Source organism: Narcine bancroftii, chromosome 1, assembly GCF_036971445.1.
Source record: "Narcine bancroftii isolate sNarBan1 chromosome 1, sNarBan1.hap1, whole genome shotgun sequence".
Taxonomy (NCBI): Eukaryota; Metazoa; Chordata; class Chondrichthyes; order Torpediniformes; family Narcinidae; genus Narcine; species Narcine bancroftii.
In genome coordinates this window covers 10,412,951-10,432,901 of record NC_091469.1, presented here as the reverse complement: position 1 = coordinate 10,432,901, position 19,951 = coordinate 10,412,951, and the positions used below count along the sequence as shown (strand labels likewise).

General features: G+C 44.2%; 1 long non-coding RNA gene across 2 annotated transcripts in view; it reads right to left on the bottom strand.

Annotated features, from left to right (window-relative positions):
* Positions 1-14,996, bottom strand: part of LOC138763230 (uncharacterized) — a 112,399-nt gene extending 97,403 nt beyond the window's left edge. Inside the window, exons 1-3 of one of the 2 annotated variants that reach the window (XR_011357455.1) lie at positions 14,766-14,996; positions 13,633-13,740; positions 10,508-10,858 (exon numbers count right to left, since the gene is read on the bottom strand). This is a non-coding gene — a long non-coding RNA (uncharacterized lncRNA). Of the gene's footprint in view, positions 1-10,507; positions 10,859-13,632; positions 13,741-14,765 lie in introns of those variants that run through there. The other variant, XR_011357433.1, reaches the window with a different exon arrangement.
* Between the last annotated feature and the right edge of the window lie 4,955 nt (positions 14,997-19,951).

Genomic DNA, 19,951 nt, shown 5'->3' with positions numbered 1-19,951 from the left:
ATGAGCTAATGTTTTTGTTCAACAGAAAGTCAGTGTCGGGGCAACCCTCCCAGCTTGGCTTACAGCACCAGGACCAGTGCTGCTTCAAAAGCATGTGAGGAGGAACAAAACTGACCCCTGGTCGAGAAGGTATGCCTATGTGGCATACTCAGATGGCAGGGAGGACACTGTCTCAATTAGGGACCTGGCACCCGCTGGAACTGAGGGTCCACCATCTCAAGGGAGTCAGGACCTGCTCAAGGTTCCCTGATGAACACTAAGGGGCTCAGGTGAGACGTCTCAGGAAATGGCTCCAGCCACCCTTCAATCAGAGCCGGATTACCAATGCCCTGGAAGCACAGGAGGATCAGGAAGTCCAATGCCCGCCTACGGTACAGCAATCTGTCCGCAGTTCCAGACTTTCTAACAGGTTGAATTTGTAAATATTGTAAATATTTTTTTCACTATTCTATGTTCTTGGTTTCACCTGCAGGCTTCATTCTGAAGGAAGGGGTAAATGCAGTGAACTGAGAAATACCCAGATAGTCAAGGACTGATTTGGGATATTCACAATGGCTTCATACAGAGTAAAGAGTTTTTTGAGGAGGTTACCGGGAAAGTTGATGAACGAAAAGCCTTGGATGTTATCAACATGGATTTTACCAAAGGACTTTGATGAGGTCCTGCATGGGGGGTTAGTCTGAAAGGTTCAGTCACATGGTGAGGTAGTAAATCAGATTAGACATTGGCTTTACAGGAGAAGCCAGAGAGTGGAGTTGATGATTGCTCCTCTGACTGGAGGCCTGTGACTAGTGGTGCTCCTTGAGAATCAGAGCTGGGTCCACTTTTCTTTGTTATCCATATCAATGTTCTGGTGATAATGTGGTAAATTGAAACAACAAGTTTGTCAATGACACAAAGACTGGAAGTGCAGTAGACAGTGAGGAAGGTTTTCAAAACCTGCAGATGGATCTTACCAACTGGAAAAATGAGCTACAAAATGGCAGATGGAATTTAATGCAGACAAATGTGAGGTGTTTGTGGTGCGCTGTTAGCCAGAATCAGACACACACAAAGATAAAGACTGTACAACAGGCTTTAATCCACAAAGACTTCCACAGAGCCAGGCTGGCTGTAGCTGCAGTAACTCTGAGTGAGCTTCGGGAGGCCGGCGCAGGTTTATATCTTGGAAGGTGATTGACACCCGACCGGGTGGGGCTTGATCCCTTCAGGCCGACTGATTGACAGCTGGCCTGGTGTTGTCCTGTCCCATTACACTCCTGTACGTACAGAGGTTGCCCCCTGCAGTAGGCCGGCAGTACACTCCTACAGGTACAGGTGTTGCCTCTTGCAGTAGGCCTGTGGTGTACCACCACAGTGTTGCACTTACACTGGTATCTCATTGGCGGCGACATCACTGCGATGTCTCCTACAGTTGCTCCGATGTCTCCACAACGTCTCCGGCAGTTGCTGCGATGTCTCCTCAGTTTCTTTGGTCTCCAGCAGGTCTCCCCAGTTGCAGACAAAATTAGTCTCTGCGACATCGCCGCAACTAAAGGAGACATCACGGAGACGTCTCCGAGACTTGCTGGAGACTGGAAAAAATCGAACATGCTTGAATTTCCCGCGACTCCTCGGAGACCAGGCTAGTCTCCAGGAGACGTCTCTGCAACCAGCAGAGACTCGAGTCACCACCAGGTCGCCACCTAGTCTCCAGGCCAATGAGATAGGTCCTTTAGGAAGGACATACATGTCAACAGTAGGAGAGTGAAGAGTGCAAATGAAGAGGGATCTGGGAATACAGACATATTATTCTCTGAAAGTGACAAGACTGGTAGATAGGATCATCAAGAGAGCTATTGTCACATTGACCTTCATAAATCAAAGTATTGAGTATAGGAGTTGGGATGTTATGGTAGGTAAAGTTGTATAAGACATTGGTGAGGTTAATTTTAGAGAATTGTGTATAGTTTTGGTCACTTAACTGCAGGAAGGATATTGATAAGATTGGAAGAGTGCTGAAGAGATTTACACGGATGTTGCCGGGACTTGAGGAACTGATTTACAGGGAAAAATTAAACTGATTAGAACTTTATTCCCCAGAGTATAGAAGATTGAAGAGAGATGTGGTAAAGATAAGGTCTGTGTGTTGGCCTATGGGACAAGGTCCTTCAGCCCTTCCAGTCTATGCTGAAATATATTTCTGCCTTGTCCCACTGACCTGCATGTTTTAGCTTTGTACATGAAGGGCGAGAAGTTGTTATTTTTTGCAGATCAGCACAAAATAATTTTGGCACCACTCCTCCGCCCCCCACCCCACCCCATCAGCTTCCTGGCCTATAATCCCCACAATGAAAATTGTGTACTTGACTGAAGAGATGACTCAAACCTCAAAATCTATTTAAATTTTTTGCAACCTGTTAACTGATGGATAACCCAAGCTCCATGGTTGGTTTAGCATGAATTTATTAAATTGACCCTGTTGATCTGTAAAAGCGGTGTAAAAAAAAACCAGTTTCCTTCAAGGTCGAATAACATGGAAAAGAAATGCAATATGGCAAGCATGTAAATATAAAGGAAAAGTCTGAGTAATTTTAATAATAATTTTCTTTTGATAACATATATCAGTTCTCTGTGCAAAAGTATTGCATACATCATATGGCATTTCTGTATTAATGGAATGTTCATCAGCAAATGCTTGAATACTTTATTTGAATTTTAATAATATCTCACATTTCACAAGTTCCGTCTCTCTATTCAAACTCAGAATATCTTAAACTATGCGATGCTTCTTCAAAAATGAAAACTCTAGTGACACATTTAATTAATAATTTTCAATTTGACTTTGAATACATTCAATTACATTTTGAATTCTTTTTGTATGAAAACTGGGGTTCTAAGTAACAAAGTATTAACAATGTGAATGAATTACTATGGTTTTCTCAGAAACCATTACCACAACATGGCTGCAAGGAGTTAGGATTGGAAATTAAATAAATCAATCCGGATAAGTGTAAAGTGATACATTTTGGAAGACTGAACAAAGGTGAAATACGTAGTTAATAGAAGGATTCTTAACAGTGTGGAAAAGAGAGGTTTCTTAGGGTCCAGGTTCATACATCCCTCAAAGTTATTGCGTGAGTTGATGGGGTAGTCAAGAAGGCATTTGGTTTGTTGGGTGTGTTGGCCTTTATTAGTCATAGTATCGAGTTCAAGAGCCATGAGTTGATGTTTCAGCTCTATGCAATTCTGGTCAGCCCACACTTGGAGTATTGCATTCATTTCTTATCACCTCATTACAGGAAGGATGTAGATGCTTTGGAGAAAGTGCAGAGGAGATTTACCAAGATGTTGCTTGCTTTGGAGATCATATCATATGAAACAGGGTTAACAGAGCTAGGGCTTTTCTCTTTGGAGAGGCGAAAGTTGAGCAGAGACTTAATGGAGGTATATAAGATTTATGAGGTGCTTAGATAAGGTGGACAGCCCACACATATTTCCTTGGGTGACATTACCCAAAATCAGAGGACATCTCTTTCAGGTGAGTGGAGGAAAATTTCAGGGAGATGTCAAAGGTAAGTTTCATACTCAGTGAATGGTTGGTACCTGGAATTGATTGCTGGAGATGGTGGTGAAAGATGATACAACAGGGACATTCAAAAGATTCTTGGATAGGCACATGGGAGTGAGAAAAATAGAAAGTTATTGGTGTGATGAAGGGAAAAGTTAGATTGTTGTGAAGTAGATTTACATAGGTTGGCAAAACATCATGGGCTTAATGACCTGTAATGTGCTGGAATGTTCTTTGTTCTAGTTTACAAAAAAAGATGAGGGAAATTAGTAGCAGGAATGGAGTGCTGCTGGAAGATCATGAACTCGGTGAAAGAAACACTCCGTCAGTGACTTGTTGATGTTCCGAGAATCACATTTATGCAGTACGGAAATAGGCCCTTCAGTCCATCTCGTCCCTCCCATTTTCCTGTGTGCAGCCCATAACCCTCTAAACCACACATGTCAAACTCTGGCCCGCGGGCCAAATTTGGCCCGCGATATAATTATATTTGGCCCGCAAGATTATTAGAGTTTATTAGATTATTAGCCGCGCCAGTATAGCGCATGCACACTGAAGGTGAAAATGAAGACGCCGGAGGTGTGGAAGGATCTCAGAGTCCCGAATCCCGTGGACCGGAGCGCCGCACTCAGCCCGCCCGGCTCCCGGACACACAGACGCGGCTGGAGTTGGGGACCATCCTCGCTGGGTCTGCGCTTCAGTGGCGATGCCGGACCGAACGTCTCGTTGGCAATGCCTTCCCCCTCGCTCCGTGCGCGGCGGACCCTGCCTCTCAGTGCTGTGAGATCGCAGTTTAATCCCTCTCCAACCATGGGAGGGGGGTGGGAGCAATGCGCTCTTCTCAGCCAATTCCTCCACCGCCCCGGACGCCGGCGTTTCAACGGGGGGTTTGGGTACCTTCGTCAGGCGACCGACCTGTTGGTCCAAGACAAGGGGAGAGCGTACAAACTCCACACAGACAGCATCTGAACTCGGGTGAACGTGGAGCTGCGACCCCACATTCCACATCAGGACTGTGTGTAAGATTGGGAGCAGTGAGACGGAAGCTTATTTTGTTCCTGTGATTTAAGCCTTTCTTGGGGTGGGGGGGGGGGGATCCTTCTCTGACCACTTGCCTAACAATTAACCTAATCAGATGTGGAGTTACCACAATACAACAGTTCTCAACCTTTTTCTTTCCACTCGCGTCCCTGTGCCATTGGTGCTCTGTGATTAGTAAGGGATTGCTTAAGGTGGTCTGTGGGTGGAAAGAAAAAGTTTGAAGACCACTGCTTTAATCATCCTTCATTGACTCGTCATGTGCACGGTTTCAGAACGCTAAAGGAAACGGGCCAATGACAATGACAATGAAAGAGTTTAACCAAAACTATTATTAAACATTTATTTTAATAAGAAAAAGTTTAACATTACATATGTTGAAAGAAGAGAAAACATGCAGATGTTGTTGAAAATTTTCAATAAATATTTAGTTCGGCCCTCGACTTAGTCCAAGTTTTTAATTTTGGCCCTCCGTGAATTTGAGTTTGACACCCCTGCTCTAAACCTTTCTTTTCCATCCTTCCCAGTAAAGTGAGATGCTCAGAAGAAAAGAGTAGCTTCAGTGGTTGAGGATAAATTATTTCTGGTGAGATGCAAGTATATAAGGCTGTACAGGCAATGAACTCCCAACAAAATCTTGTTTGCTGCACATTTTAAAATCTAAAATATAGGTTTCATTGGAAGACACAGATGAGACTACAGATGCTGAAATCTGAAGTCAAACACAATCTGCTGGAGGAACATCTTGTGAGTTCCTGCTGCAGATTGCATTTAGATGCAGGCTTCCTTGTTTCTAGAACATATATAATCTGCTGTTGCAATAAAACCAACATAGATACATTCAGAAGAATAGATCACTTTCTACCGTCATCTACGTGATGGAAATGGTTCTCCTTTAAAATTGCTCTTGTTTGTAAGCTAGATTGGGTGTTTTGCACAAGCTCATTATTAAGATGCGAGGTGGAATTTTACTCGTGTGCATCAAAAAACAATAGCTCTAGTGGTGAATTTACAGGAGATAGTCCCCTTCCATCACTTCCACTCAGTGTTGTGTGCATGAAATCTTCTACTTGAAAAAAAAGTTTCCTTAATTTCAATGGGGTGGGTTTCAGACATGACGTGAATGACGTTTCACACATTCACCGGAAATGTGCCCAGAAGTCAAGACACAAAGTTGAAATGGAAAACGGAAAAGATGTTCAGATGCTGACAATGCAACTCTGCAGGGCTGTAGCACAGCAGGCAAGTATTTTGACCATTGCTGTCAGGTGCATCAGTTGAAGAGCAGCAGGGTGTAAACGCTGAACAATTTAAGAGATGGCCAGAAGAGAACGACGAAGATAGGCAGGCTGAGCTTGTCATATGGAGATGTAGGCAGCTGGCTTATGTATGCTTCTTTCAATGCACGATTTTAAACAAGAGTGAGGAGGAAGATAGATAGAACACAGGGGCCAGTACTGTGGGGGAACGTCATCCAAATTTGATGATGTGGAGTGGTGGACGCATTTCAGAATGTTAAAGAGCTCTATCACCTTCATATGTGATCTCCTCGAGCCAGATTTGAGGTGTCAGGTGATAAATTTCAGAAGATCTCTGGAGCCTTGCGTCCGACTTGTCATTGCCTTGTGGTGGTATGCCACCTCATGTGAATAACGCAACATCAGTGTTGGTTTATCCAGTGTGTGAATGGTTGTGACAGAGGTGACTCACACATTGAGGTGGACCCTCATGAAGCATTTAATTCAGCTACCAAGTGGGACAACCTGTGGAGGCTATAAATGGGTTTGCAGATAAAGAATATCCAATGTGCACTGGGGTTATTGATTGCACACATGGCCCCACAAGAATCATCCTACTACAACCTTAAGGGGGGGACACTCTATAATTCTACAAGTTGTTGTGGAGCACCAGGGACTTTAAGGGAATTCTGTGCTCTTTAATAATTGTTTCCCTGCAGAATTAAGAGCCCACAGGTTGTCACTTATTGTGTTTCGCTGTTTGCTTTCAGCTTCACAGACTTGTTTGTGGGATGGCCCCACAAATGCTCGGTGTTAGCCATCTCACCCCTTTCTAGGAAGGCTGAGGATGCAGGCGGATATCTGTTCCCACAGGAACCAAGTTATTAAACCACAATGGATGCGTGTGCATGGTTGAAACAAATTAATTAATTCACCATGACACATTTGCACAGAGTGGATGTTAAATGTGTGCGTGCATTAAACTATGGACAAGCTATATGCGATACTCACACCTTACAGGTATTCATGCAAGTTGACAACATTGAAATTCCAGCACATCTGCTCGGGGACCCTGCCTATCCCCTCAGGAATTGGTTTATGAAGGGGTTCACACAGCATCATTCTCTTAGCTACCAGAAGCGGAAATACAACCATTGTCTGAGCTCATCTGTGATCATGGTGGAGAATGCCTTTGGTTGGCTTTTAAGCAAATGGATGGACATCAGTATGTCTTTCATTTCCAGCGTTGTTATTGCCTGCTGTATCCTGCGAAATATATGTGAGATTAACAAGGATCACCACCTGCCTCAGTGGAACATCACTGCAGAGCAGGCGCTCCCTCAGCCAGAGAGAACTCCTTTGCGTGGTTCCACAGCGCGTGTTGCCTATGCTATCCATGACGCTATTGTGTCAACTATGTAAACTTCGGGGAGGCTGGACAATGTAGACTGCGACATGATGTCAACGTTCAACTTTATTGAATTACATAACAAGGCAGGTAGTGGAAAGTTAAAATTTTGCAAAGTAGACCATCGCTCAACACATGTGCCAACACATTGGAGAATGTTAAATATCAACCAGTGCAAATTTACAATTATGAAGTGGCTCTCTTCATTTACTGTGGGTTACTTGCTACGTGTATTAGTACCATCTATTGTAAACATCCAAAGCTAAACATCCTTTAAGTGTGCTTCAATGTAAGATCTCAAATAAAAAAAGGGCAGAGAACAGAATTTACAGAGCACACACAAATTACAATGGACAAACACTACCGAATATAAAATGTGAAGGACACTAGCATTGAATGCTGCTCATCTTCGCATTGTTCACATGTTCTGCCTCCATCGTTGGTGTGCTGGGACCGCACAGACTGTCCTGGGCATGTCTACTCACGATGGCACATGCTCCAAGCTCCTCACGCTGTTATGCGCCTGGCTGCTGGGGTCCTCCTCTAGGGTGTCCTTCATCTCACTTCCACCAGCCTGAGCACTTGGGTTGGAAGGGGACACAATCGCCCTGGGGGCTGGATGCCTCTATGGGACCTTCCAGCGGGGTACATGCCTCACTGACATGTGGGCTATTAACAGTTGCTGGGCTATCCAAGTTGGCCATCAAGGATAAAAGGGTTGCAGACAGGCTAACACCCCAGATCTGAAATGCCCGCTGATTGTAAGGCAAGTCCAAGTGCCCTTTGCTACTCTGACTCTTGTGGTCGGTGACCTGCAGAAATCTCTTCCACAAGTTTTTCAGTTTGTTTATTATCTGCGCTTTTATCTGCCTCCCTCAGCCTCAGCCAAATGAGGTCATACATACAATCATTTTTCACAGTATGAGATAAAAGTTTATATACATTAGGATCTCCCCTTATGGAGAGAAGTTCTCTGACCTTAGCTTCCAACCATATACCAGTCATTACTCAAATTGCTGATTGAGGGTGTTCTCTTTAAATATCACAACTGATACTGGCAAAACTCTGCTTGAATTTCTCTTTTCCTGTACAAATCCACTCAGGTCTCTAAATGGGTGAGAAGTGCAAGATGATCTGCAGTCAGTACTCTGGCAGCACAGACTGCAAGTTTAAAGGCTGGAATCGGATCCTTTTCTCTAAATAAGCACACAGTGTGATCACACAGTGCACACTTTAGCTGACCATCACTATAGATGAAATTAACTAAAAATTCAGCACCTAAAAATTCATTACAAATATGATTCTACCACATTTTAAACAATCTGTTAATTGACCTGCACTGCAGACTTTCCCCTCTACATTCAAACTTCGCATCAACGTGCTGCTGAGGTGACGCACTCACGCAACAGCTGATGCCACCAGAGTAAGTGGATCGGCCATGAAGGAGACACGGGTAAGTTTTACTGGGTTTCCTGACCATCTCTGAGGTAGGTCAGGGGCCTGGTTGGGTTCTGACTGGGTTTGACCAGTTGGACCCTTTCAAATTGCCACGTAACTGAGGCGCAAATTGTCCACTTAACCCCATTTCACATAGCACTTTGAAAGAACCTAGTGTGTGTGCATTCCCATGCATAATTTTTTATTGGAACACCAAAGGACCATTTTCTACCTCTCATCCTTGGCCTGAATCCAAGGAGGTGGAAAATTTCACCTCCTGCTGTTCAGTCCAAGGGAGGAGAGAAAAATCTGAATGCACAAATGATATAGGGAGTCAGGGCCATGTGGTAGAGGAAAGAATGGCACTAAAACATCACATCAAGGAAGAGCAGCAATAAAAACAGTGAGTGCTGGAGATATGCGAGTATGCTGACAAGAGTAATGGCTGAACAGTATGGTTAACATCGTGATTAGTGAACAATATTACAACGCCAGGCACCCATGTTCAAATTTGGATTCAGTGCTGTCTGCAAGGAGCTTATACAACCTCTCCATGACCTGTGTGGCGTTTCCCTGAATGCTCTGGTTTCCTCCCACCTTCTGCAAATGTTCCAGGGGTTCGTAAATTAATTGGGTGGCACAGGTTTCAATGGCTAGAATTACGTTATAAATTAAAAAAATCCAATAGTTCACGCAGCCGCTATGGAAAAAGGAACCATGTTAACATTTAAGGTTAAGAACCCTTGATTAGAACTGGCAAATGAAAATACAAGCAGACTGAGAGGGAGATGTGTGGACAGTACAAGGAGGTGAGCATTATCAAGAAGAAATCAAGATTGTCAACAAGGGACACTGAACGTGGTGGAAAGCTGGAGAACTGCACAAAATGCTGGATGAAATCAGCAGGTCAGACAACATCTATGGAAGCAAAAGATATTTGACATTTCAGTCATAAACCCTTAATCAGGAATGATGCTGGCTCAAAATATTGACTGCGTATTGCTTTTCATGAATGCTGCCTGAACCTGCTGAGTTCCTCCCACGCTTTGTGTACTTTATCAAGGTCGTGACACAAAGGCTGACGGTGCAGCCTATCTGGAGGATTGTAGCGAGGGGAAGCTGAAAGAGGGGAGATGGAAGGCGCCAAAGCAAACAACAACATGCTTGAATTGTGAGATGCTATGAATTGAACGAGAGAGAATGCTGGAAATACTATGCAGATTGGATAGGACCTGTGGAGAGAGAAAAGCTGAAATAATGACAGTTTTAAATTTGTAATTTTTTTTAAATTTGGAGATTCATCATGGTGACAGGCCCCTCGGGCCCATGAACCAAATACACCAATCAACCCATAAACCCTGTATATTTTTGGAGGGTAGGAGGAAACCGGAGTACCCCAGGTCACAGGGAGAACATACAAACTCCTTGCCGACAGTGGCAGAATTGAACCAAGTCACTGGCACTGAAATCGCATTGCACAAACCGCTGCTCCAACCATGCTAATCTAGTTCATGTTACATCAGAGCTGGCTGGTTTTATTACAGTCTGAAAGTGTTGGCTTCTGAAGTTGCCGAGTGTCTGTCTCCACCGAAATTGCCTGAATTGCTGTGCATCTCTAACTTTTTATGATTTTATTTCAGATTTCTGGCATTTGCTGTTTTTTTGTTGATTCTCCTTTCATTGTGAGGCATTTTCCATAGTCCAGGGATATCCCTGGATGCTTCACTTCCTACCAAGTGGTCCTCTCCATAAATGTTCACACACAGATTAAAGACTGATCGAGCCTGACTTCATACACTAACCCCAAGATGTCTATTAACTAATGTTAGGTCTGCTTTGTTCATGAATGAGTGAGACAAACACCAGGCTGAGTCGAAATCAGGGTTCTTTGTTCTTTATTACCGGATTGTAACACTTGCGACTAAACATGTTAGTCGGAGAATGCATTCTGCCGTTATCAGCAAAATGGTGTTTTTTTATACCTCAGGATACGTACTTAGTAAATGATCATACCATGACATTGTCCAATGAATAAACTGTTGCTACCCTTCTCTGTTAGTCTGCTGCTCATCATTCTTGTTAGTGCAAAGCTTATCTTGAGTGTACAAGGTCACATCTGCATTCTGTTACTCCTTAGTACTGGGTGACTCCTTCTCCGGTCCCATCTCATGATGTTTTTACCTTACACTAAACACAGCAAATAAAGAATCTTTTGAAGTGCAACCTCTGTCATGAATACAAACAAATGTTTCTTGCAGCGTGCAGGCAATGAACTGTCATAGAACTGAGTGAACCAAGAGAAGCTGAAAGAACTCAACAGGTCAGACAGCAGCCATGGAGTGAAATGGTCAGGCAACGGTTCTAGGAAAATGCCCTGACCCGAAATGTTTACTGTCCATTGCTGCCTGACCCATTGAGTCCCTCCAACCTCTCATTGTTTGCACTAGTGTGGTCATTCTGCTTAAATGTTGGAATAATGGAGCCTAAAGCACTTTCAAACATTCCAACATCATTGTATAGGTCGTTTTGTGTATTTGGTATCATATTGTGTCTACTTTTGAGACATAATCACTTCTAATCTACCATTATTTTGCCTGTATGCTGGAAAGATAAAGCATGTACTAATTCACCCTTTGAAACTTGGTCAGGGGCAGAAGGGGAAGATCAAAGTGGAGGATGGAGTTGTTATTTCTTCCACAGTGTATTCCATGATAATGAAATTGGAGAGCTTGCAGTGTTGCCAGAGCTGTTCTCATGTCAGTGCTGGCGCTGATGTGGTTCAGGGAGAGCAGGGAGTAGAAACACAACACTGCTGGAGATCTGTGCCGAAGAAGGCAGAGCCTGTGCTGGGGAGCATACGATGAAGGGTTGCGATCTCCGGGGGAGCAGCAGAAGGGTACAGGGCACCAAAAAAAGATGGCAGAGCTGCCAAAACTGGGGCGGACCTGTGGAAAGGCTGGGAGTGGAGATACAGGGCTCTCACAGGCATTAAAGGAGCCAATGGTAGTTTTATTTAAGATCCCGCGACCGCAGGGTCTGAGCCCAAGATGGCAGCGCCTATGAACGGCAGCAGCCATGAGGGGTTGCAGATTCTGGGGAAGTGGAGGATTAGTGCAAGACACCCAAAAATGGGGAGACCACCTGCTGTTTGAGAAGGAGAAGAAGAAGAGATGACCTATGGGATGGTGATCATGGCAGTGGACCAGTGAAGGGTTCTGCAGCTGAAGGAATCACACAGATGGAAGGCCGCTGATGACTCGAGGTAAAGAACCCACGGAGGCTGTGGATTGCTTGATACTGCAGTCAAGGGATTCACACCAGGCTGCAGACCGCTGGAGATAGGCTCGAAACTGGCTGAAGAGGTACCAGGTATCAGAACCAGGATGCGAGAAGTTGCCGAAGGTGCTGAATGTTTCCTAATTGTATTGGAGGTTCGGATTGGGAGCTCAGGTTGCCAGTGGTTTGGACTGGACTCTGTGAGGATGCTGTGAAAGTTCTGGAGACAAATTCACAGACACTCAGTGATGGGGTGGGGCAGGGGGTGGGAGGGAAAGGAAGCATCATTTGTTTTCTTTCTCTGACTGAAAGAGGCACTTCAGGCAATTTCAGCTGATGGTAAATTTTCGGCCTTACAGCAGACAAAAGCAATTTTGTGTAAAATGACACCGTTTTTATTACATGACAATAAATTGAATCTTGAATCTTGAAATGGGGGGAATAACCTTGTTGAGAAGGAGAAGCCTAGGATAAGCCCTAGAGGGAAAGTGAGCACGGCAGGGACCAATGAGTGGTTCTGCTGAAAGACCCACACAGGCTACACGCAGTTGGCGACTTGAGGTCGAAGGACCCACACAGGCTGTGGGCTATTGGACACTGGCTCCTGGGAACCAGGTATGGAGCCAAAATTCAAGAAGGTGTTGAGGGCAAGAAGGGCTCCCAAAGGCTCTTGGGTGCTAAAGGCTTCCTGATCATATCAGAGATTTGGACCTGGAGCTCAGTTTGTTGATGGTTTTTAAACGGGAATCTGAGCAGCTGCAGGAGTGCAGGAGGCTAATCCATGGACACTCGGTGTCTGTGAAGGGATTCCGCTTTGTTTCTTTTATTCCTATCGTTAGCGATGCTACTCAGGGTGATTATGTTTGTCTTATAGTAGACAAAGGTTGAACTATATCATGTATATTACATTTTTAATGTGTTCATATGTGACAATGAAAGGAACATTTGAACCATTAAACTCAGTTGATTTCCCATTCAGGTAGTAAAACACCCCATGGTGGTTATAAACGATTCCAAAATTGTGAGCAGGCATGCTGTGTGACATAATTTACATTGGCCCTCTCGTAGGATATGTCAAAGACATTGCATATGAATATGAGGCTATAATTTGAATACAGTGTTTTATAAAACCCACAATCAATTCATAGAAATGCATGGACGTAAGGTAAAGAGTTTCTGTAATTTTTTTTTAAGGACAAATAAAGGTTAATTATAAAAAAAATGCTTCAAGAAAATGACCACAAGCACCCATGGATTTGGAACAAGTGCTTGATTGTCTGAATATTGCAGCCATAGTTAACAATTAATCATGGGCTTTTAGTGAACTGAACTGAAAATGTTGTGGCCAGTGATGAACTGATGTCTCACCAGGGGTTTAATAATTGTCAACTATTTCTATACATCTTCTCCATGCCAGTTCCTGCTACGAACAATTAAGTAATCGTAGATCTGGATCTTTCTGTAATCACCCATCTTAACACCCTGTTGCTTGTTCGACACTAATTACAACAATTACGAGCTGATAATACTAAAATTATCTCTCCACTCCATGCAAATGTGACAGATCCTTGTGAGCTGTTTGATAAGTCATTTTCTTATTCATTTGGAACAAGTTATTAAGTCATTAATAATTTGTTAGCATGGTCATAAAAGCAACAATGCTGCTTTATTGTTGGGCTACTTACAGATTGTTTTCTTAAAATATAAATATCTTGGATACCAGGGTATTATGTTATCCTTTGGAAGCAATGGAATAGCCAAGGCAGAGTTTCAGCAATCTCAGAGCGTTCTGTCTAGATAAATATTCAAAATTTTAGTGCGACAAATATTTTAAAAAAATCATTAGTTTATATCAATATTTTCATGATATAAAACTTATATTGTGATTATTCATATTGGAGAATTGAGAATCAAAAGAAGGTATAGACAAGGAAAGCTGGGGAGAGAGTGAGAATGAACAATTCAAGGTTATATTTCAAAGGAACAAACGCCCACCAAGGTTAATAAGTTCCCAAAGTTGCTTCCGTTGCAGCAAAATCCTCTCATTATGAAAAAAAAGTGAACTTTGTCGGATCTGAAAACAGCACTGGTAACTGTTCCATTGAAATATAATGAGAAAAAAAATTGTCATAACTTATCATTTCTGTATCTTCCAGAGTTTGTAATATCTCAGCCTTTGGCATGATGCTCAATTATTGAATGTCATTGTACATGATGAATGAACTCTTTGTGGAGATATCCGATCTTAGGGCAGCATGTTGAAAATAAAATGCAGTGGATCTTCTCATGGACCACATTTCATCGCAACTCCTCTTATTTTCTCTCCTGGACTCAGAAAAAAACCCAAACAATTTGATATGAACACACAGACTGGCAATTATCTCTATTGATCATTTGTAGCACAGTTCCACTCTGTTGTGCGGGTAAAACCAGTTCGGCGGGTCCCAAGAAAAACGAATCTGAACACAGGCTGGTTGAACAGTGGTTTTTATTTTCACACATAGTCAAGTCGCCACAGGGATAAAAGACACACACATATTCACACTTGCTGGATTAAACAACACTGTAGCAACCACTCAAAGATAGAAAGCTTTCCAATCAAGTTACAACATATGATACCCACCACCCCTTGATATCTCTAGCAGGCATAGCTCTTAAATAAACTAAACAAGGACAGTAATTTCTAGACACACAATACTACAGCTCCCAACCCTTTGTCTGTGATCACCTTATCAACAACTCTCCAGCATTGCCCACAGTTCCCAAACTGGAGCAGAGCTAGGGTTCATCCCAGAAGAAAAAGAGGTAGACGGCTCACATGTAATAGGCTTTATAATGCCATCAGCTGAAGAGACCAGCCCAGGTATCGATGAGGCAATTAAAGGGACTGTGGAGGACTGAGTGGCCATACAGCTGGACAGGCAGAATCGCCGCACCGAGTGGCCGGCGCAGAATGATGCGGACTCCCCTTCTTTTCCGAGGAAAACCCTGCATTTGCAAATCTGTGGGGGTTGGCAGCTTGCCAGAGAGTCTGACTCTGCAGTGTACTAAATTCACTCCCCTTTGTGAGGCGCGCTGACATCACTCCCCTTTGTGAGGCATGCGACTGAAAGCTGGGTTTCTTGAGCTCTGTAGTTAGTCCCACTAAATTGATGACCCTAATTGGTGCTCAACACCTTCTGAGTCTCAACATTGAAACATAATGAGAAAGCCTGCAGAATGGATGCCACTACTGCGCTGCACGCGGTGGCTTTGAATCTGCTCACCTTCTGGCCTCACAGACCACGTCCATGGTTCCAGTAGGGTGAGGCTCAGTTCCACATTAGGAACATAACAGATGAAGCCACCAAATTCTTTCATGTGGTCGCCTCATTAGATGAAGATTCTGTTGTCAAGGTAGATGATTTTTATCAACAACCCGCCCAAAGACGATCAATAGAGTTATCTTAAGGCACACCTCCTCGTGACTTTTGGCATGTCTGACCTGGAAAGAGGCACACACTTACTCCACCTCGACAATTTGGGGGACAGAAGGCCGTCAGAACTGATGAATGAAATGCATGCATTAGCAGATTGTCATTTCAACTGCTTAATGTTCAAGGCAGCCTTCTTGGAACAGCTCCCTCATGACATCGTCCTGCTGCTCTCTTCTGCTTGACTTCTCCAAACCAAGGGAGGCAGACAGACTTCACAGGGTTCTGCAGCTTCCCATGGCAAAGTTTCAACAGGTCGATCAATGCAGCTGCTAGTTCTACGGCACTCCACAAGCTACTGAGGAAGAAAAAGCCATTGGAGACCAGTGAGTGATGTTTCTACCACAGAAAGTAGGGCAGGAATGCATGCCTCTGTGTGCCAACGTACAGTTACATGGTTGACTCCCAAGGAAATAACAATGCCAACCGCCTCTGATGTCCTCGACGGTTGGCGACCAGACCAGCCTGTTATATGCCATGGATCAGCACAAAGGATGCAAACTGCTAGTCGATCCTGAAGCTCAACTCAGTATCTACCCGCCATCTGCTTATGAGTGGGAATCTCGAGTGCCTCAAGCTGACTTGCGGGCTGCCAATAGCACTATGGTCAGCAGTTATGGTACCAAGTCGATACAACTAGAATTAGGCGACAGACCTTACCACTGGACTTTCATACTAGTGGCCGTAGGACTGCCCATTTTGGGAGTGGACTTCCTGAGAGTATATGACCTGTTGGTTGACATGAAAGGGCACCATTTGGTCCATGCCACCACATTCTACACATGCCCATTTTCTTCAGGTCATCGCTGGCAACACTGCTACGTGTGCAAACACTCACCACTGATGATTTTGCAAACTTTTTAGCAGAGTTTCCTGAACTACTTACACCAAATTCCATTTAGTCTCTCCCTGTCATGGAGTTCAGCACTACATAACCACCACTGGCCCTCCCCTACATTCCTAGGCAAGCAGACTTCCCCCTGACTGGCTACTACAGGCTAAAAAAGAGTTCAAAACTATGGAGGAACTAGGCATCACCTGAAGGTCCGATAATCCTTGGGCATTGCCACTCTATATGGTGCCCAAAGCATTCAGTGGCCTAAGACCTTGTGGAGATTACCAACACATCAATGGTGCAACTGTGCCGGATGGGTATCCAGTACCACACATTCAAGATTTTGCTGCCAACCTCCATGGCAAATGTATCTTCTCGAAGGTAGACAGTAAAAGGTTATCACCAAATCCCTGTCCACCCGAGGACATCCCTAAAATGGCCATTATTACTCCATTTGATCTATTTGAGTTTCAGAGGATGCCTTTCAGCCTTAAGAACGCAGCTCAGACATTCAATATTTAATGGATGCTGTCACAAGAGATTTGCCTTTCCTTTTCATCTACCTAGATGACATCTTAGTGGTCAGCAAGTCAACACAAGAGCACAGACAACACCTGCGACAATTGTTCCAGAGGCTTCAGGAATTCAGCCTTTCTATCAACCATGTGAAGGGTACATTTGGCAAACACACAATTGACTTTTTGGGACACAGGAGTTTGAACAAGGGCACAACCCTGCTTCCAGACGAAGTATCAGCCATTTGGGCCTTCCCAAAGCCCACCACAGTTAAAGGGCTACAAGAATTCCTGGGATTGGTTAACTTTTATAACAGGTTAATTCCAGCAGCTGCCGGGATCACGAAACCCTTGTTCCACGTCCTCACCGTCAAATCTAAAAATCTACTCTGGACTACAAAGGCCACAGAAGCATTTTCAAAGGTAACCATGTTCGCCCACCCCCATGTGCATGCCCCGCTTGTGCTCACCTCCGACATCACTGTGGGGGTAGTCTTTGAACAGAAAATCAGTGGCAACCCCTGGCATTTTTCAGTTGCCACCTATGCCCACCCAAATTAAAGTACAGCTTTTTCGACGGGGAGTTACTAGCATTTATTTTATCTGGCCATCAAACATTTTAGATATTTTCGTGAGGGCATGCATATTACTGTGTCTACTGACCATAAGCCTCTAATGTTTGCCCTTCCCAAGATTACGGATCCTTGGTCAGCACGTCAACTGAGGCATCTAGCCTATATTTTTGAATTTACCTCTGATATGCGGCATTTGTCCGGTAAAGACAATGTTGTACTTGATCCCTTGTCCAGGACAGAGGTCAATGCGATTGCAGGAGGGCTGGATCTCTGAGCTCTCGCAATAGCCCAACAAGAGGACCAGGAGGTACAAGCTTTCCGTACAGCTATTACAGACCTGCTCTTAGCCAACGTTCCATTAGGCCCCGACCAGATGAACATACTTTCTGATACTTCAACCAGCCAGCCACAACCAATCATCCCACTGTCTTGGCAGAGGAAACATTTCAACCTCATTCACAGCCTGTCCCATCTATCTGTTTGCACAACTGTCAAGCTTATGTCCTCAAAATATATCTTGAGGAAGCAGGTCACTCACTGGGCACAAACATACCTCTCCTGCCAGGCTGCTAAGGTCCAACGGCACACCCAAGCACTGCTTCAACAATTTCCACCTATGACTCAAAGGTTTCAGGATGTACACATAGACGTGGGCCCACTGCCTACGACCAGAGGTCAATGGTATATACTAACAATGGTTGACCATTTTACCCATTGGCCGGAAGCTACACAAATGATGGACATCAGGGCTGAAACATGTGCTCAGACTTTTCTCTCGATTTGGGTTGCTCGATTTAGAGTACCAATCCATCTAACCTCTGATAGATGAACTCAGTTTACTTCATCCTTGTGGGCAAACCTAGCGATTCTTTGTGGTATGCAATTACACCATACTACGGCAAGTAATGGGCTAGTGGAATGTTTCAACTGGCAAACAAGCCTTGCGGGCAAGACTTAACGGGCCTTAGTGGGCAGATGAGTTACTGTGGGTGCTCTTTGGTATTAGAACAGCACCAAAAGATGACCTGGAGGCCTCTTCAGCAGAATTATTTTATGGCACTTCACTCCTAGTACCGGCAGACATCATTCCTTTTCCAACCAAAGATAGATCCTCGGTTACAGAGGAATTACAAGAACTAAGAAACAAGATGGGTTGCCTGACTCCAGTTCCAGCGACTCTTCATGGATCACCACCTACACACGTTCCTGCGCCTCTCGACTTTACTTCTTGTGTCTTTGTTCAACATCCATCCCACGCTACACTCCTGCAGCAATCTTATGAGGGGCCTCATAGTGCTGCAGCACAATGGATCTCTGGTGCTATTGGACATTGGTGATTGACCAGACCTTTTTACATGAGACAGACTGAAACCTGCACACATGGACATTGCTGAATCAGTGTATGTCTCACCTCCCAAGTGCCGGGGACACCCTCCTAAAATACCCAAAGTTGTGACAATTCTGGGGGGCGGGAGGGGGTGATGTGGCAGACTGAGCAGCTGCACAGCTGGACAGGCAGAATGGCTGCACTGAGCATCTGGCACAGAATGGTGCAGGCTCCCCTTCTTTGCCCAGGAGAAACCCACGTTTGCAGACCTACATGGGTTTACGGAACATGTTGCTTCCCTGCTAGCATGTCGCTAGAGGCTGAATCTGCAGCCCGTTGATGTCCATCCCCTTTGTGAGGTGTGCTGACGTCCCTCCCCTTTGTGAAGTGCACTGATATCACTCTTGTTATGAGTTCAGAGGAGCCCAAAACCCAGCAGCAATAGATATAGGTTACTTAAACAAACGTTGCTTTTAATTACCTTTAAACATGAAAATAAAATCACACTTTAACTTATCGCTATTGACATAACTAACCTAACTTAACCCCCTTCTAATTATAAGTGCACATGTATGTAATGTGTATGTAAGTTCAGAAAAGTTCTTTGGTTCACAGTCCAATCTCCTTCTCATTCCTCCAAGTTCACTGGTTGCAGGCAATTCTTATACTGTGCACAGAATTTAACATTTATAAAGTTCACCAGGCTTTGGTGCTTGTAAGGTAAATGGTTACCACTCAGGAAGGTTCTTGTTGGTTTTCAGAGAGAGCTTTGTTGTTCCAGGACATCCACAATTGATGTATTTCTATCAGCCACTCCAGCGTCTTGCTGATTAAACTTGCCCCTTCAGGATTCTCCAGATGATACCCTCTTTCTTTCAGGTCACCAGAGTGCCTTTTAGTTTCTCTTATTCCATGTGAATCAGTCCTCTCCTCTTGCATGAACCACAAAGGCTTTGACCAGACTGTCTTACAAATTGGCTTTCTATAAGCTTTCCAGCTTGTCCTGTTCTAGTCCCAGTTGTTTCTGCTGGTTGTAACACTGTACAAGTGTAGAGCTCGTCGAAAGAATCAAAGACTTGTTGATCCAAACCAAGGCTTTTATTAGCAAAAGACAGGAGCTCTTCACAGGTGGCCAACCAGTCCGGAATGATCCGACCTGGCTAGGGACACAACCCTTTAAGGCCCAGACAGTAGGCGTGGCTAAGCTCTCAGCCAATCACTGTAAGCACAGTCTAGATACTGTAACTATATACACTATATACATTGGTGATAGATCTGT